This window comes from Scylla paramamosain, chromosome 7 (assembly GCF_035594125.1).
Source record: "Scylla paramamosain isolate STU-SP2022 chromosome 7, ASM3559412v1, whole genome shotgun sequence".
Taxonomy (NCBI): Eukaryota; Metazoa; Arthropoda; class Malacostraca; order Decapoda; family Portunidae; genus Scylla; species Scylla paramamosain.
The window spans coordinates 6,985,001-7,003,985 of NC_087157.1; the positions used below are offsets into that span (position 1 = coordinate 6,985,001).

General features: G+C 43.4%; 1 protein-coding gene across 1 annotated transcript in view; it reads right to left on the reverse strand.

Annotated features, from left to right (window-relative positions):
- LOC135101960 (potassium channel subfamily T member 2-like) overlaps positions 1–18,141 on the reverse strand; it is a 523,352-nt gene extending 505,211 nt beyond the window's left edge. Inside the window, 1 exon segment of the mRNA XM_064006426.1 lies at positions 16,779–18,141. The gene's annotated coding sequence lies outside the window, so the exon portion shown is untranslated.
- Between the last annotated feature and the right edge of the window lie 844 nt (positions 18,142–18,985).

Below are 18,985 nucleotides of genomic sequence, written 5' to 3' on the forward strand. Positions count from 1 at the left end.
CTTCTGATCATGACTATACCAAATTCCACCGGTGCAGAGGGTAACTAACACAGTCAGATGCAGGGAGATGGAATCTGACTGACACCTGTTTTCTGATTGAGCGCCAGGAAAGACTGTCGCATCACCACCAGGTACCCCCATTGTGCATACTTCTACGCATTACTAAAACTTTATTCCCATTTCGTCATAAATTTCAAGTTAGCCTTTTGCTACTATATTGAGTCTTTTTTTTTTTTTTCGGTCACCTTCACTTTAAGGGATGAATGGATGAGTGGGCAGGTGTTTGATGGAGAAGTGTTGTTTCTCTCACACTGCTAAGTTAGTCTAAAATAATGACATCACACACCCCATGAAAGTTCTGAAGGTCCTTTGACGTTATTTTTTTCCCCCTCTTTCTCTTTTTATTCCTCCTTGTCTTCCTTTTCCTTCTCATGTTCGTCCTTCTGTTTCACCTCTTCTATCTTGTTCTCATATCCCCTCCTGTTCCTGCTTATTCGTATGATAGTTCTCCTTCTCTTCCTCCTCTTCTTCCTCCTCCTCTTTCTCCTCGTCTTCCTAATACCATCACAAAAAAAAACAAGGACGGTGTTTTTCCTTCGCTAAAAATTCATGAATAAATTAAGACGGGCGGGAAGGATTGAACGAAAAGCTTCTGACCTACATAATAGGAAATGATTGGCGTTTCCGGCTTCATTCCTACTCTGCAGACAGCGTTATTATTACCTCCTCTGGTAAGGCGCTGAGCTGCATTGGGTCGTGAGTCCGTATCCATGCGGAAACGCCTTGTTCTCTCACCACGACTATTGTCTAACGCTACAGAGACGATTACCCGGGTTCTCAATAGCGTTTCTCCCGTTAATGATAAAGAAACCACATTAATCTGTCACCATAACCATAAAAAACTATCTCAAAAATCCGTGGAACTTCAAGTAGAGCCTTTGAAAAGTAGTGGAGGTGCGGCGCGGAAGTGTTTCGGAATATAGTCCATGGTGTGGGAACTTCAGGGCTCTGACATGGAAAAAAAAAAAAAATGTGAAAGGTAAAAATAGGTGGAATATCAAACTATGCATTTATGGAAAAAAATGATAAAGAAGTAAGAAAACTTAAATAAAGTGTAAATGTAACTAATAGAAATTAAGAAAACTAACTAAAGGAAGTGATAAAAAAAGAGAAAGGATTTGAAAACAACAAAATGAAAGACAGAGAAAGAGAAGACAGGAAAAAAAAAACTAAGTAGGAGGAAAAATAACAAAGGAAATACAAACAGGAAGGAAGCATTTATAGAAAACAAAGAACACTATAAATATAAGAAAAGTTTGCGGAAGTCCTAATGTCCTTGGCAAACACATCCATTTATTAATTTCCTTTCACACCCTTCTCTTCCCCTCACCTCTTCCTCCTGCGTTTACTGATATAATAGGCTGTCCTCCTCCAGCTCTCCTCACCCTCTTCATCTACAATTTCCTCTCCTCCCCTTTTCCTCTTAATTAAGCAACATGATTAAAAACGATTCCCTGTTTCCGGCTCCCCTTGCTCAGCGCGTCGCCTCGCCCCGTGCGGGTGGCTCCCCTCGCCTCACCTTTGTCACGCCCTGCAGCCTCCCCTCACTCCACCCCAAACATATCTTCCCCCAGTCTCCCTCAGCGCCCCCTCCCAGTTAAGGTGTGATTTCCCCAGGTAAGGCCACACTGCACGCCGATTAAAAGGAAGAAAAAAATATATAAAAGAATCATAACATATAACTATTCCGATAATGTTTTAAAGAAAGTATAACGAGGGAATTGCATTGGTTCTCATGCACGAATTGAAAGACTAAATAAGAAACATGCATTGATAGTACAAGCTTCTCTCTCATTACATATAAAAAAAGTATATATATGCGTATGATGTGTGTTCCGTATCCCCATCCAACCAAAGCAAATAGACGCTAGATGCGAATGATGAAAGATGAGAGAGAGAGAGAGAGAGAGAGAGAGAGAGAGAGAGAGAGAGAGAGAGAGAGAGAGAGAGAGAGAGAGAGAGAGAGAGAGAGAGAGAGAGAGAGAGAGAGAGAGAGAGAGAGAGAGAGAGACGACGAGTTCAGTGTTACTTGTGGCAGTGTAGCTTAGTTGAGAATGACGGCTTGAGAACTTTTGTGACGTCAGTGCACTACCTTTAGATGACGATGTAATTGCGGAACTGGGACAATCACTAATTAATAAACACCCAAGGACAGCGGCGGCAGGAGGAGAGTTTAGATTACTGGCGTCACAACTCTTACGAATAAATAGTTAATGAAGGACAAGTGAGCTGTTGTTACACTTTTATGCATATTACAGAAGGCAGTCAAGGGAAAAGGAGATGGATAAAAAAGAAATCAAAAAAAGATAAAAACACTCCTTCCAAAACGAACCGCGGTAGAAGAACGGAGACACGGAGCATTTTTCTGAACTGTCTTGATGCTCCTGCGCTCACGTGTAGAGATGAACCCATGACTCTACCTGAAAATGAACCCTACTCTTAATTAATGTTCCTCCCTTGTGGTAGAAGAATCGAGGGAAGGAGCATTTTTCTGAAGTGTCTTAATGTTCATGTGCTCAAGTGTAGAGACGAACCCATGAACCTACCTGAAAATGAACCCCACTCTTAATGCCCTTCCCCCACCACCACCACCATCCCCACCACCACCACCACCACCACCACCACCACCACCACCCCACAATAAAAGCAGGGTAGAAGAACCGAGTGAAAGAGCATCTTGGCATTTACTGACGTGTCTTGATCCTCCTCCGCTTAGGCCTACAGGAGAGCCCATGAGCCTGTTCAAGTGGGAGGGAGGCGAGGCGATAAACACATGTATCTGTTTCCTAAGGCAGGAGTGAGATGTCCCGGCACGCTGCTACGGCCTCTTGATTCAGGTGTGTGTGTGTGTGTGTGTGTGTGTGTGTGTGTGTGTGTGTGTGTGTGTGTGTGTGTGTGTGTGTGTGCGTGTGTGTGATAAGAATGTCACTTCAGGCAGTAGTTTTAAAGATTGATAGTTTCCCTACTCGAAAATCTCTCTCTCTCTCTCTCTCTCTCTCTCTCTCTCTCTCTCTCTCTCTCTCTCTCTCTCTCTCTCTCTCTCTGACCTTCTGCCGTATTGTTTATCCTCTTTCCTTTCCACACATTCTTCTTCTTCTTCTTCTTCGAGGCGCAACACTTCAAAGGTTACTCCATTTTTCAGTATTTGCGGATCAGAAGAAACTTTCCGTAGACTTTGGATATTTGCTTTCCCGAGGTAATCTTATAGAGTTCTCCCTTTCTTGGCCAGACGGATAAGAATACACCTACACACACACACACACACACACACACACACACACACACACACACACACACACACACACACACACACACACACACAACAAAGTCCCCAGAAAAGAAAAAAATACATACTGACAAAAATTATGCTATATATATAACTAATTAAAGCATTATCAGGTGTAAATGCAGCACAGGAGACCGACAGCGTGATAAGATCTAATGATAATCAAGAGTAAATTACAAAACACCCAGTACAGAAGAAAGGTCAACGGGTATCTAAACGCAGATCGCTAACAGGAGAACCCAAAAGTTTCTACGCCAATTAGAGAGCGAAAGTTCAGCAAGGCCCGCAAGGGACGACACCAAAATTAGCCGCTAACTCACAACTTCCTTACTACCGATGCGAAATTCTACCAGGGAAAGATATACGCAAGATTCATTATTACCTCGACGTTTCCAATTAACAGTAATGAGATCCAGGAGTGTCTAGGGATATTCCGAGGGAAGGACACGGGCGGAGGAAGATATATTATTCACATGTAAGCGTTATAAAAGGAATCTGAGAGGACAAAAGAAACAATAATGTGTAACTGCGTGATGGATATGCTATTATATTACTTGTACGAGATCCAGGAGTGTCTGAGGATCTTCGGGGGAAGGACATGGGCGAAGGTACATTCATGTGTAATCCCCATAAAAGGAATCTGAATGCACCTTAAATGGACAAAATAAACAAAAGTGTGCAATTGTATTATGGGTGAACTATTAAGATAAATTAAATGACATCCAGGAGAGTCCGGGGATATTCCGAGGAAAGGACAAGGGCGTAAGCAGACACTAAATCATTCATATCTGATCGCTATGGAAAGGAATCTGAATATGAGTATAATTTAAAGGAATAAGAACATAAGAACATAAGATATAAGGGAAGCTGCAAGAAGCGACCAGGCTTACACGTGGCAGTCCCTGTATGAAACACACCTACCTATTTCCATCTGTTATCCCCATCCATAAACTTGTCTAATCTTCTCTTAAAGCTCTCTAGTGTCCTAGCACTAACTACATGATTATTGAGTCCGTTCCACTCATCTACCACTCTGTTTGAGAACCAGTTTTTTCCTATCTCCTTCCTAAACCAATATAAATAAACAAAACTGCCCAGTTGTAATATGGATGTACTATTAAATTAATTAAATACGAAATAACTACATTTAACAAAGAAGGGCGGTATTACAAGACTCAGATTTGCATGGCGTGAGTGACCGTTATTATTCAGTACCTTAACAGTACTGAATATATTACATCACGACACGTAAAAATACAAACTTAACAATTAGGGTGGCCATAAATATGTAGACCTTTTCATTTTTCCTCCTTCCTCCTCCTCCTCCTCCTCTCCTTTTCTCCCCTCTTCCTGTTCCTCATTGTCTTCTCCTTTTCTCCCCTCTTGTTCCTCATCCTCTTCTTTTCTCACCTATCCCTCCTCTTTCTCTTCTCCTTTTCTCCCCTCTCCCTCATCCTCCTCCTCCTCCTCCTCTTCCTTATCCATAAAAATAACCCGGGCTAAATCATTTCCTTTTCAAATTTAACAGGCTGCCTGAAAAAGTATGGGGAATAAGGCTGATGAAAAACCCTCATTCATTATGCGTGACAATTAACCCCATCCCTCTTTATCCCTCTCCCACTCTTCCCCTCTCTTCCCCTCTCTTCCTCCCTCCGCCGCCTCCTCTACGGCAAAGGACTAAAGAATGCAACAAATGTAACGAACATAATCCCCAACATTCATCAGCGAGAGAAATTAGTAGGTAATCTTAGTCTGTCTCAATTACCTGCTTGTTCCTTGTAATTACCAGCGATCAGGTAACAATGAGGACACAGGTAAACTTAGGCAAGACTCCTGCTTGTGTGTGTGTGTGTGTGTGTGTGTGTGTGTGTGTGTGTGTGTGTGGATAGGTGGGTAGGTGGGTGGGTGGGTGTCTGTGATACCTGATGAAGCAAGCAAGGTGTAGGTAGAATATAATGTCTGTTGTTAGTTGTTGTTAGTTGTTGGTAGTGGTGGTGGTGGTGGTGGTTCTGTTGGTGGTGGTGTTGGTATCGTCATAATTGCCACCATCATCATTATCACTGGAGTTAGTTTGGTTCTCCTCATTAAGTTAACGTATCTGATTTATATTTTGTTCAATTTCTTTTCTTTTTTTTTCGTTACAAGGAGATGAGTTGAAAAATTAAAGGACATGATACAGAAATATACAAAAATAAATACTAGAGAGAGAGAGAGAGAGAGAGAGAGAGAGAGAGAGAGAGAGAGAGAGAGAGAGAGAGAGAGAGAGAGAGAGAGAGAGAGAGAGAGAGAGAGAGAGAATTTATCTTCATAACACAGATAATTCGTTCTACAGCACGTTTCATAAGGTTACATTTACGTCACAAAAAAAAAGTTCATTATACACGTTAACGTATGAAATCAATGGAATTATTTTGGTGTCAGTCATTAATCTTGAATATTAGTTTATTCTGACGCTAATGATGAGTGAAGCGGGGCCGGTTGGTGATGTATACTGGTAGTTACCATCGACGAGCGAGGCGAGGCGAGGCGATGATACGTAGTTATGTATTCTTGGTATGAAAACAAAGCTTCCCATACAAGTTAGCCCTTTCACTGTCGGCACATTGTTGCTGGCATATTGTTCTAAGATCATTTTAAGTTTTGCATCCGTTTCTAGCTGGGAATTCGAAGATATATCCTCGTAATCACTCTGTATCCTTGCAATAACTTTTTTCCTTTTTCTTTAGGTTTTCCACAGTGTTTTTAGAGCAGGGAATTGCCACACATCGCAGTGAAGGCGGTGGACTAGACCAGGGGTGTTCATTGGAGAAGAAGTGATAGCGCTGGCAACTGAAAGGGGAGGATATGGAAGACGAAATGGTCAGAGAATGAAGGAAAGACACAAGTGGTAGGTGGAAAAGCGGAGGGATGCACTACCGCTTAAACCTGCGATAGAAGGTGGTGGGTTGGGGGGCAGATGTTCGTGGAGAGAGGAAGTGGTAGCGTCGGAGAGTGCTGAACGGGGTAGAGAATACAAAAGAAGGGTCAGAGAATGAAGGAAGGACACAGGTAGCAGGTGGAAAAGGGAAAAACTTAAGAGATGCACTAACACTTAAAGGTACGGTGTTCGTGTGAAGTGGTAGAGTTGGAGACTACTAGAAGGGGAGAGAATAGAAGAGAGAAGGGTCCGAGAGTGAAGGAATGACAGGTGGCAGGTGGGAAAGGTGAGAACTGAAGGGAAGCACAACCACCACTACAAAGCAATTTATCCTGGAAGTGAGCAACAGCGCAACCAACCCTCAGTCTGTCACCACCTGCCGCGAGGGGACACCTGTTGGAGCCAGACAGGCACGGCGGAGGGGAGCGGAGGTGGTGATGAATACTGTAGGACACTTGTCACTTTAACTCCCCCTCCTGATCCCCTTCCTCCATTCCCTGTGGGCAAAGCACCAGACGGGAGTAAGTGGCTGGAGGGGAAGAAGAGGAGTAAGGAATGGCGTGAGGATGTGACATTGCTAAACATGCAACGCTGGGAGCTGGTGCCAGTAGAGGAGGAGGAGGAGGAGGAGGAGGAGGAGGAGGAGGAGGAGGAGGAGGAGGAGGAGGAGGAGGAGGAGGAGGAGGAAGAGGAGGAGGAGCAACAAGTGAGATATATCAGTAGTAAAGAAGACAGATATTAGTGAGCAACGACAAATTATGCGACGAAAGCTCTCTCTCTCTCTCTCTCTCTCTCTCTCTCTCTCTCTCTCTCTCTCTCTCTCTCTCTCTCTCTCTCTCTCTCTCTCTCTCTCTCTCTCTCTCAGAAACAGAAACCAGAGCCGCATCAGTGAGGGGATGAGTGTTAGTAGGGAAGGGTGGGTGGTGGGAGATCCTTTCACTCTAATCCCGCAGAGAGAGAAGCTGAAGGTCGGTGGCGCTGATGAGGAGACGCGGCTGTAATTTTGCATCACGTGTCTATTAGCATCAACGTGTCAATTAGCAGCCTACGCGTCCAGAGGTGCCCCATATATGACTTAGCGATGGGAGGTCACCTGTCTGTGTCAATACCTGAGTGAAAACTGTTATTAATTAATCCACTTACTTCTCTCTCTCGTTTGTTGACATTTTAGTGAATATTTAAAGCAGGTTTCTCTCTCTCTCTCTCTCTCTCTCTCTCTCTCTCTCTCTCTCTCTCTCTCTCTCTCTCTCTCTCTCTCTCTCTGTGTAAATATTTCTAAAGTCTGCATTTTGTCGGATCACTTCACACATTACTTGTTGCTCAGCGAGGACTAATGGTGTCTTCGCATCTGGTATCGCTCATGCATTTCCTTCCTCCTCTTTTTCTTTTTCTTTTTTTTCTTCTTCTTCTTCTTCTTATTCTTATTATTATTATTATTATTATTATTATTATTATTCCTCCTCCTCCTCCTCTTCAGTGCATTCGCTTACACTTTCCTGCAATGCTGCTGAGTGGCTGCCATGACCATTCCTCACCATATCACCTTCAGCAAATGTACTTTCTATTAATTCACTCAGGCATCCATTCATTTCTACCCCTTTCTTCTCTTTTCCTCTTCTTTTCATCCATTCACACATGCATTCATTTCTATCACCATCCCGTTTTTTCCCACTCATTCCTCTCTTTCCATTTACCCTCCTCCCCACCCAAACCAACCTTCTTCAAAATAATTTCTGTCCCTCAACTTCCTTTTCCAGTTCTTTCTTTCATTTATCCCTAAACAAGCCTCCTTCCCGTCCTCTCTTTATCCCTTAGCTCGCACGCAGGAGGAGGCGTGGGCACAGCAGCAGCTCAGAGGTAAGAGGGTTCAAGGCTGTATCCACGGAGCGCCGCCTCATCTAGGACGCAGCGGGTTGAGGCATTACCGCGAGGAACTTGACAAACTCCAGCCTCAACATTTTTTTTTTTTTCCTGGACTTGTTGCCACCGAGGGCTGCAAGACTCCAAAGCGGAAACGATCTAGCGTCTCTGAGTCTTGAGTCTCTCGTGTCTATTTAAGGATATGGGAAAGAGATTTGCAAGTACGATTTTTTTCCTCCTTTTCCCTTGCATTTTTTTCCATCTCTGTCTTCCTCTTTCAGAAGTTGGAGACGCAAAGAAAGAAAACGGTTTGTCTTAATCTTTCTCCCTTTTCTAGTCTTTTTTTTTTCTTCAAGAGCTGATTTGCATTACAATCCTCTTCACTTTGCATTTCTCCTTGAAGGGCTGACAATTTTATAGTGTCTCGTGTTTCATGTCAAAGAGGAGGAAGAGAGGTTCGAGGGATGAAGGGGAGGGGGAAAGGCAAGGGGAGAGGGTGGCACGTGAAGAAGGGAGGTGTGGAGATGCAAGATAGAGTCGTCTCTCCGGTCACGTGCAGCTGATATCTAAAGAGGAGGAGGAGGAGGAAAAGGAAAGTATAATGAGAAGTAAGAGTGTGAGGAGGAAAGGGAAGATGATAGAAAGAAAAGAAGAAAGAGATAGAAAAGGAGAATGATAAAGAAAAGGAGAAAATGAAGGAGGAAAATAAAGAAAAAAATGAGAAAGACGAAGAAAAGAAGAGGGAAAAGAGGAAAAGGGAGTTGAAGAGAGAGAGGGAGAGAAGTGAAAGTGCTAGAACGAGGAAGAAGACTACTAATGGTGAAAAAAATATATATATATATATATAAATAAAAAAGGAAGGTTCTGAAGAGGAAGAGGAAAAAAAGGTTGTTCGGGCAAGGAATGTGGCGCCGCGGAAAGGTACTGCCGTCACTCGTGTCCCCTGAAAGGTTGGCATTAACCTCCACCAGATCATCTTCCCGGATCCAATTCAATTTGCGTCAGTCACGTCGTCCTGCCCTTGACGTGATCATGAAGCTCAAGTTAAAAAAAGTATATACAATAAAATTTTTCCAAAGGTCCCTCCGGAGGGGCTCAGTTGTGTAGTGCTTATTTATAATTCTGAAGCTCCGATATACAGTGAAGAGACAGAAAAGGTTCAGATTACAACTCAAAAATGAAAAAAAAAGGAATAATAAAACAATGAAATCTGATAATTAAAAAAATCAAAAGGTGCAGTAATTCAAGTATATATTTTTGACATATAGGAGAAAATGAAAGAGAACAAAACTTACACAAAATACAAATAAGCAGAACATAAAAATCTTTTCAATTTCACAACAGAAAGATACTCAAAAGGTTTACTTACTCAAGTGTACATTTTCAGGCATAGAAAAGGGAACAGAGAACAAAACTTTAACACGAAATACACATAAACAGAATAAAAAATCTTTTTAATTTCATAACAAAAAAGGAATTCAAAAGGTGCACCAACTCACGTTTACATTTTTAGGCATAGAAAAGGGAACAAAGAACAAAACTTTAATACAATATGCATGTAAACAAGACAGAAAAAAAGAAGCAGGACACACCAGGGAGTGGCGTTATCCTGTTAGAGGATAAACCCGCAACAATCAACGCGACGCAGGGAGAGCCAGGAGGTGTGAAGGAGGAAAGGGAGAGCGAGCAGCAATGGTTTAAAAAAAAGCGGTTCTCTTCCAGATCCTCAAGACTATTAAAAGTGCATAAGTCCTAGAAAAGAAGGTATATTAGATTAGAAGTAAAGCAATCTCTCTCTCTCTCTCTCTCTCTCTCTCTCTCTCTCTCTCTCTCTCTCTCTCTCTCTCTCTCTCTCTCTCTCTCTCTCTCTCTCTCTCAGCATTCAAATTTAAACTCATGAATCGACATCGTGCTTAACCTAACTCTGTCATCAGCGGCACGTTCCAAGAAGGATAAAAATGCAAATATGGAAACTTGTTAGTAATGTGATTTTACTTTTCTTTCTCATCTTTACCAGCGACATGAGAATGTTCCCGACTTTTTTTTTTTTTAACGTTTTATTTCGGTGACCCTGCTTGGGCACCTTCCCCTTCAGCACGGAACAAGGAAACGAACTGAAAACTCTGACAGCCAACTCAACCTGAAGAGAGAGAGAGAGAGAGAGAGAGAGAGAGAGAGAGAGAGAGAGAGAGAGAGAGAGAGAGAGAGAGAGAGAGAGAGAGAGAGAGAGAGAGAGAGAGAGAGAGAGAGAGAGAGAGAGAGAGAGATAGTATTCACGTTTACACACTGCAGAGCGAATATTATAAAGGTGTGAATAGAAACTGGAGAAAGTAAAATAAAAAAATGAATCGGAGAAAAAATGTCGCAGCGATGAATTTCCTTCCTCGTTCTCCCCCACATCCCTCCACCACCACCACCACCACCACCACCACTCCCTTCCTCCTCCTACTCCTCCTCCTCCAGTTCCTCCACCTCCAATCTCAATAGGTAAAAATAGCAGTGCTCTTGCGTGTGTGCGTGCAAGCGAGTGTGTGTGTGTGTGTGTGTGTGTGTGTGTGTGTGTGTGTGTGTGTGTGTGTGTGTGTGTGTGTGTGTGTGTGTGTGTGTGTGACCATAAGCCTCAGTAACAATGCCACTTCTCCTTTTTTCCTCCCTCACTTTTCCTATTCCCTCCAACTTCCCCATTTTCCACCTCTCTCTCTCTCTCTCTCTCTCTCTCTCTCTCTCTCTCTCTCTCTCTCTCTCTCTCTCTCTCTCTCTCACACCCTTACCCTCTGCTTACATACCTTCTTACTTAACCCCTTTCTTTATTAGCTATTTTTTTTCTCTCCCTCTATCATCCTTTCCCCTCCACCCCTTTCCTCGTTTCTTGCACCTGTCATTCACCTTCCTCATTTTCCTCTCTTACCGCCATTGCTTCCTTCTCTTCTACCCCATTCAATAAACAATAATTTTTCCCCCAATCCTCCAGAATTAGAACAAGAGATATAGACTCCACACTGCCTTCCCAACTCCCCCTACTCTCCCCCTCTCTCTCTCTCTCCCTTAAGTCCCTCATTGCCTTCCCTAACCTCATCCCCAACCCAACATTACCTTCCCCAATTTGATCCCAATTAGACCATCACATTGCCTTCCTAACTTCACTACTTATACCATGCTAACTTCCCCACCCTCTTCAACACCTTCCCTTTGTGATCCAGTCCTAATATGTAGCGTTCATTAGTTGCAATTCTCGCCAGGAGCATGCAAAAGTGATCCTGTGTTAATGTGTAAAAGTGATCCTGTGTTGATGAGTGAATAATACAGTGGGTCTTTCAATATTCTGGTGATTGCCTTCCACTGGAGTTCATGACTTAAATTACTGCACCCATATTTATCAGTGTCCGTTTTCTTTGGCTAGGAGAATAGGATTGATTATTATTGTTGTTGTTGTTGTTGTTATTGTTGTTATTATTACTGTTATATCATTATTATCATTATTATTACTATCATTATTAAAGGCATATGCTCTGGAATTCTCAACCTATTTCTCTTTTTCTCTTCTTATGACTTAATCAATACACATCAATACTATTACGATATCTCCAGAACTGAATATGCCTCCTCTATGGAGTATCTTCTCTGGTTAACTTTTTTTTCCGAGAGCAACAAGAATAGCTGGCTTTTCTCCTCTTTTCTCTATTCCTGGTCCGAGTCCTTAACCCATAACAAAAATATAGTAGCGGGTTTGATAACAATTTTGCGAGTATTGCACATTTGTTGGCTTCATTTATTCACCTCTCTTTTTTTTTATGTTCCTCTTCCTTTAAATCTTGCTTAACACTTCACACGTGCCAGTAAATAATTCAGTAAAGGAATGTTTGATGCAGAGAGAGAGAGAGAGAGAGAGAGAGAGAGAGAGAGAGAGGAAGAGAGGGAGAGAGAGAGAGAGAGAGAGAGAGAGAGAGAGAGAGAGAGAGAGAGAGAGAGAGAGAGAGAGAGAGAGAGAGAGAGAGAGAGAGAGAGAGAGAGAGGTATATGAGGGGAATGGTATATAACATACAAACGTAAAGAAATAAGGGGAAGCTGCAATAAGCCATCAAAACCTCCACGTGGCAGTGCCTATATAAAACATACTGTAGCTGCCGACTCCACCTATCATCCCCACCCATAAATCTATCTAATATTTCTTTAAACCTCCCTAACGACTCGGCACTAACAGCCTGACTAATGAGTATGTTCCAATCATTTACTGCTGTATTATTGTGTGTGTGTGTGTGTGTGTGTGTGTGTGTGTGTGTGTGTGTGTGTGTGTGTGTGTGTGTGTGTGTGTGTGTGTGTGTAATAATAATAATAATAATGATAATTATAATAATAATAATAATAATAATAATAATAATAATAATAATAATAATAATAATAATAATAATAATAATAATAAACGGTTTATTATTTAGGCAGTTAACAAAATGAAAATGTACAGAGGGGGTGGGGAAATACTTAACATTCAATTACATTCAATTACATTAATCCTAAAGATAAATCTAATCTAGAAGGGACTATTGATTGATAGCTCGCACCATGGTGGGAAAGTGTGTGTGTGTGTGTGTGTGTGTGTGTGTGTGTGTGTGTGTGTGTGTGTGTGTGTGTGTGTGTGTGTGTGTGTGTGTGTGTGTGTGTGTGTGTGTGTGTGTGTGTGTGTGTGTGTGTGTGTGCGTGCGCGCGCGCAGGTAGGTGTGGCTGTGAATGATAATGATGAAAATATAAAAAAAAAAACCTAGGAGTATGCTTAAAAAAAGAGAGAAAAAAATGAAATAATGAACACAAACAGCAGAATACAAATGACAAAACAGTCCAATGATTAACAGGCCAGCCATAGGTTTCAAAATATATGAAATCAGAACAATAACTCGTAGTGAATAGGAAAAAAAAAAATCTTGCATGCAATGAAAACAAAACAAATGAAAAAAGTAGCATGAGATCGCCATTGAAAACAGTTCCGAACTCTCGCATCACGAAAAAATAAACAAATAAATAAACATGTTATAGTTTGCAATGATGCGTGAGAGTTGTACATTTCACGCAATAATTAGGAACACCAGGCCAGATGGCACGTGGATTGTTTTGTGCTTATGATATTTTCTACTCACTCATTCTCATTCTGCTCACCTCACTAATACAAGTTAACCGGTACCTTCAGTTTTCTATCCCTTCCACAGGTAAACTCTAGACCTCTCTTTTTCTCTTTTTTTCCTCCTTTCTATGATTTGAACTTAAGGAGAGGAGTAAGACAGACACCTAATGAACTACAACTGAAGGGCTTTAAAATATGTCTTTTTTTTTTTTTATGGGACCAGTATATGAAAAGACCCTTTCTTTTTATTTTCTTGTGCTGCTTGCTGGTCTCTTTGACACACTGGGAAAAGAAAACGAAGAAAAAAGTAACCTTGTAAATAATGGAGACTAAACAAGAGCTGGCGACGTGGAACAGCAAGGAAGACTATAATAAGTAAACATTCTGCAAACTGACGAAGGATGTATTGTTTTCGACTGAGATTAGAGGGAGACCTTTACGTGTGTGTGTGTGTGTGTCAAGGTTGTGGCGTCGTGGATCTCGCGTGTGTTAGGTTTATTACATTCAAATAACCGTGAATGTTCGTCAAATAATGGAAATCAAACATCTCGTGACAGAAGGGCCGGCACAACCCTCCCTCCTCTCTCTCTCTCTCTCTCTCCCTCTCTCTCTCATATTCCAACAGTTCTCTCCTTTCCCACGCCCCTCCATTAGGTAATCCATGTTCGCGTTTCTTATGCACGTGTACTCTGCCGCTCTACCTGTGTTCTTCCCCCGAACCTAAACCTCCAGCCACCTACCCTATTCCTCCGTGTCCATTGAATCATTCAACTCATTATGCATCGATGTATCCCTACCCATGCATTCATCTTTCATGACCTACTACACCATGCCTCTGTTCTCTATATTTCTAAACCCCATCAATTCATATCTTCACCTTCTACGGTCCTCCCTTCATTCATCTTCCATTATTTACTCCTATGCTATTATTTTCGACGTCTTTCCTCTCCTTCCTCCACCGGCCTCTGTTTGCATGCCATGACAAGCTAAGGTCGCCTAGGTGTGTGAATAGGGGGTGAATAGGGTGCAGGGAAGGTAGATATGTTAACTTAGGGATAGGTACAGGGTAGAGTGTGAAGGGAGGGAGGTAGATAGGGAGTAAAATAGACGAGGGGCAGATAGAGCAGGCGTGACATTTCGAGTAGTGGTGGGTAAGCAAGTACGAAAAAAGTAATATTGAAGACTTAAGAGACAAAGTTCGGCGTTAGCATTTGTCTGTCTCTCTGTCTGTCTCTCTGTCTCTCTGCCTGCCTACGCATGTGTTTGTCTGTCTGGCATTTGTCTGTTTACTGGTCTCTATTTGCTTATTCTCTCTCTCTCTCTCTCTCTCTCTCTCTCTCTCTCTCTCTCTCTGACAGATAGAGACCAAGAAAATACATATTTATCTCACTCAGAACAGAAAAACAGAAAAAAGACAGAAAACAAATGACAAACACGGAGAAACAGACAGACAGACAGACAGATGGAGGGAAGGGGGGGAGAGAGGAAGGGGGAAGCCGCAGATTAGTAATACAATATGCTACTTTGTCATGCATCGACAAGGACACGGCATGACATTTACCTGAGAAGAAGGAAGTCCCCGCCGCGCCATGTTCTAATTTCCCGCGCCCTTTACTCCCCCCCCCTTCAGCGCCTCCTCACGATACCTAGAGCCTCATTCCCCTCCTGTCCCTCACTGTCAGGCTCCACAATGACCCACGAGCCCCCATCACCTCCACCCCTTTCCCTCTACCGCCTCACGCTCCCCCTCTGAGGTGATGCTAACACAGCTGGGAGAGGGACGGGATGGGCAGGAGTTAGTGAAGGGGGAGGTTATTCCGGGGGTAGACAGGTGAACGGGAGAAGATGAGGGAAGGGGTGATGGGGGGTGGAAGTGGGGTTGTGGGGGATAGCGAGGTACAGTTAATCGATTGAGTGATCAATATTGTGAGTGCCACATCTGCTTCACCCCCTAACTACCCCCCTTCCCCATTACTCCCCCTCTTTCATCCTTCCTCCCCACCTTCTACTCGTTCACTTCTTCCTGTTCTTCACTGCCATTCCCTCCTGTCTCTCATCCCGTCCTCCCTCTAACCATCCTCCTCCTCCTCCTCCTCCTCCTCCAAACTGTCATTCCCGTCCACAAGCCAGTTATTTTCCCTGATCCGATACGTAAAGATACAAAAATCACCTGGTATGTGTGTGGACTTTTAAACTTTTTTTTTCTCTGATGTGAAATTCGATCTCCAGTCTTTCGTTTCGCTCCATTCTCCCGCGAGCTTCCCTGTTTTCTGCTTCGCGTTCAGGGTTAATGTAATGGCTGCCATGTCCCGTGTCCCGTTGTATAGTATTTCTTTCGCTCCGTAATGACCGTGGCTCGTTGCCATCCCGCTCCACGTTTGTTTCGCCAACGTTTGTTTCGCCAGGCACCTGTTGGTCAGTCGGCGGCCGTGTGTGCGTGCCCTCAGGCCCTGGAGCTTCAATTCAACAGCTTCTAATGCGAGTAGCGGTGCCAGTCCTCTTCACGTCACTACTCCATGGATGTCAGTAAACCTTTGAGTGGAGCGTGGCATGGTAGTGCTTCATTTGGTGTGGAGTTAATTGCTAAAAGTAATATTGCCATTACTACTGCTGCTGTTGCTGCTACTACTACTACTACTACTAGTACTACTACTACTGTTGCTGTTGCTACTACTACTACTGCTAGTACTACTACTACTTGTAACAATAACAATAATAATACTAAAAATAATAATATTAATAATCCAATTCATAGGAACGATATCAATAATCAGAATACATAATCCCAACACACCTCATTACCCCAATACAATACTAATGCAGTAAAGACGTCTGCATTATTCCTGAGAGTCCGTATAAAAAGTCTGATTAAGCCTCATTTCATTTAGCAGCGGCTCTATTCCCCTCGAGTCTCGGCTTCGTTGGCAGCTTTCATGTGCACAAGTCTGATTAATTTTCAAGATAAAAGCTCTGTGATGGGGGAAGGGTTGCCAGGCTGCCCCCGCGCGACCCTCAAGACACGCCGACAGCCAGACATTTACGGTTTCTCCATCATTTTTTTTTTTTTTAAGTTTTGTGTAATATCTCCAGAAACAGCAATGTGTGGGCGCCGGGTCTCCTTCCTGCCATCACGCCGAGGGTGAGAGTGTCACCGTGACAGTGCAAACATTCGCTCTTCCGGGAAACAAAGATATCATCAGAGCCTTCCCGTTGCCGCCGCCGTTATCGTCACGTACTGGAGGCGTCACGGTCTGCACTGCAACACCTGACCTAGTTACGTGGCCAACCAGGTGACAGTTTGTTACACAGAAAGACCAGTGTTCGCGTGGCGTGAGGAAGGAAGAGTGGAGAGGGCGCCACCACACCCACGCGGTAGTGTTTGGCAAGTCAACACAAGCACTCAGGGAGTGGGCTGTTCATTACACAGACAGTCAAGGTTACCGGCGACACGCACCACATTAAATGTTAACCTGTGTTACAGCACTACAAGAGGCGATGGCTTGTTTGCGTCAACACATCTTTCTTCACTCATACTCACTTACGTTAGACGAGGAGGGTCATGACGAGCTACCAGACACCTGTACAGTAATCCCGAGGTGCGTCTGTGCGGCAGGAGGTGAGCGGCTCACCTAAGCCTGGGTGAGCCAGGAACCACGTGGCAGGGACGGGGGCGTCTGCTCCCTCGCGCGGCTCAGCGACGTCTGACCTGCGGCGGGGCCAGCGCCGCCCTGTGGCTCAAACCTGCAAGTCCCGCTCGGGTGCCGCATTCATCATTCAGTTCCTGTCCTCCATATATCACAACAAGTTCTGATATGAGTCCTAGTGAGGTGATGGTGCTGCTTGCTGTGCCAGCTGACGCAATGCTCCTCAGCCTTGGTCGGTGATTCCTCACGGCCTCGCGGCAACGCCACTGTCACTCACCACCACCTGGCGGAAGCCGCCAGTATGAAAACACCACCACGAGAGGCACTCGGCGGCCTGGCAAGCTCTTCCTCCTATTTCAGGCACCCTCACCTTTCCTCTACCCTCCCTCCTTCCCTCCACACTGTCATGGCTACCTGATCTGAAGTGTTTGCACGCCAGCACTCTCACCATAAAGCCTCAACAAGACAGCGGCAGGAGAGTAAGAAATTGAAAGAAAAATCCACGAGGTACCTCCGCACAGGTAAACACTAAGTAAACACGACCCCCCCATCCACTGCATTCTGAATGTAGTCAGGCTATCACCTGTTTACACCTGCTTCCTCAAAGACACCCTGCAGGGTCATCCAACCATCACTTTCTCCGGGGCCTAATAAACTCTTTAAGGGAGAACTTGAGCCAAGGTGCTGGCGGAGTGTGTCCTTGAATGGAGTGTCAGGGGGAAGGGAGGGTGCCTTGGGAATCGATCGGTCTTATCAAATTACGAGTGGACGAAAGGGAAGAGAGGTGGAGAGGTGGAGGCCTCGCTTCTCCGTTTGTCTTTCTCAGGTTTGGTCTCCCGTTACGTCACACGAAGCTGTACTGATTTGTGAACACTTCTTTCTCAAGATGAGCCTCTAGCAAAGACGACTGTATCGAAAAGAAAAAAATCCATCGCCTCTAGCATGTCCTTGACCTTAAAAATCCATTTCCTTTTCTTTTCTCTCTCGGAGCAACATACTGAAAGAACAGAACATCATTTTACAGGTCGCGTGACTCTTACTCTACCGCCTCACCCAATTTCAATAGCCTTTGAGTCTCCCTCCGAGATCCGTCATAGAAAACTGACGTCCCCGAGGCGAATTTGAGAAAACGGGTTTGTTGATGCTCAGCAAAAACCAAAGTCGATGAAAGTTTTCTTCTCTTCGAAATTCCCGTTCATGATTTCCTTTTAAGCGTCACACACGCACCACGAACACGAAAAAAACAACAACAACAAAAAAAACACTTGGAACTTGTATGAATATGTGTATGTATGCATGAATGTATGGTACTAAAATATGCACAGAAACAACGAAACAAATAACTAATGAATAACAGGATATTTTTTGCTACATACTCTTTCCCTTTACTCTTTCCCTCCACCTACAGTATTTCCCCTTCGACATTTTTTGTTTTTTTTTGTTTGTTTGTTTTGTACAGTAAATAAGTTAGTCTGCAAACATGAAGCACGGACGGCAATCTGAATACTTTTACTGTATTTGTTCACAGCTGAAAATAGGGGGAAAGTTCAAAGATAAAAAAAAAAAAAAAAAAGTCCCTGCATTTTTCCCTATCTCCAATTGCAAGTCCATCAGTGCTGTGTGTGTGTGTGTGTGTGTGTGTGTGTGTGTGTGTGTGTGTGTGTGTGTGTGTGTGTGTGTGTGTGTGTGTGTGTGTGTGTGTGTGTGTGTGTGTGTGTGTGTGTGTGCGCAGAAAATAGTGATGGATGTGCTCAACAAACGAAGCAAACAAATCCACAAAACATTCCCAGTACAAAAACACAACAGCAGCCCTCCCTCTTCAACATTTATTCCTCTGCGGGTTCAAAAGTGCCTTCAAACGCAAACGAATTAAGTAAACATTAAAACACCGATCAATTTTCTTTTCCTTTCTTTTGAGCCGCAGACAAAATATGCAATAAATAGCGTGTCTCTTGTACTGCAGCTTCATCTGATACTAATAATCATCAAAATAACCTGAGACTCGCTCCCCTATCCAGAGGGTTCATGTGTAAAAGTACCCAATAAACATCAAAACACTCAAAAAAGATAAAGTTACGTACCATCACGTCCATAAAATAAATTAC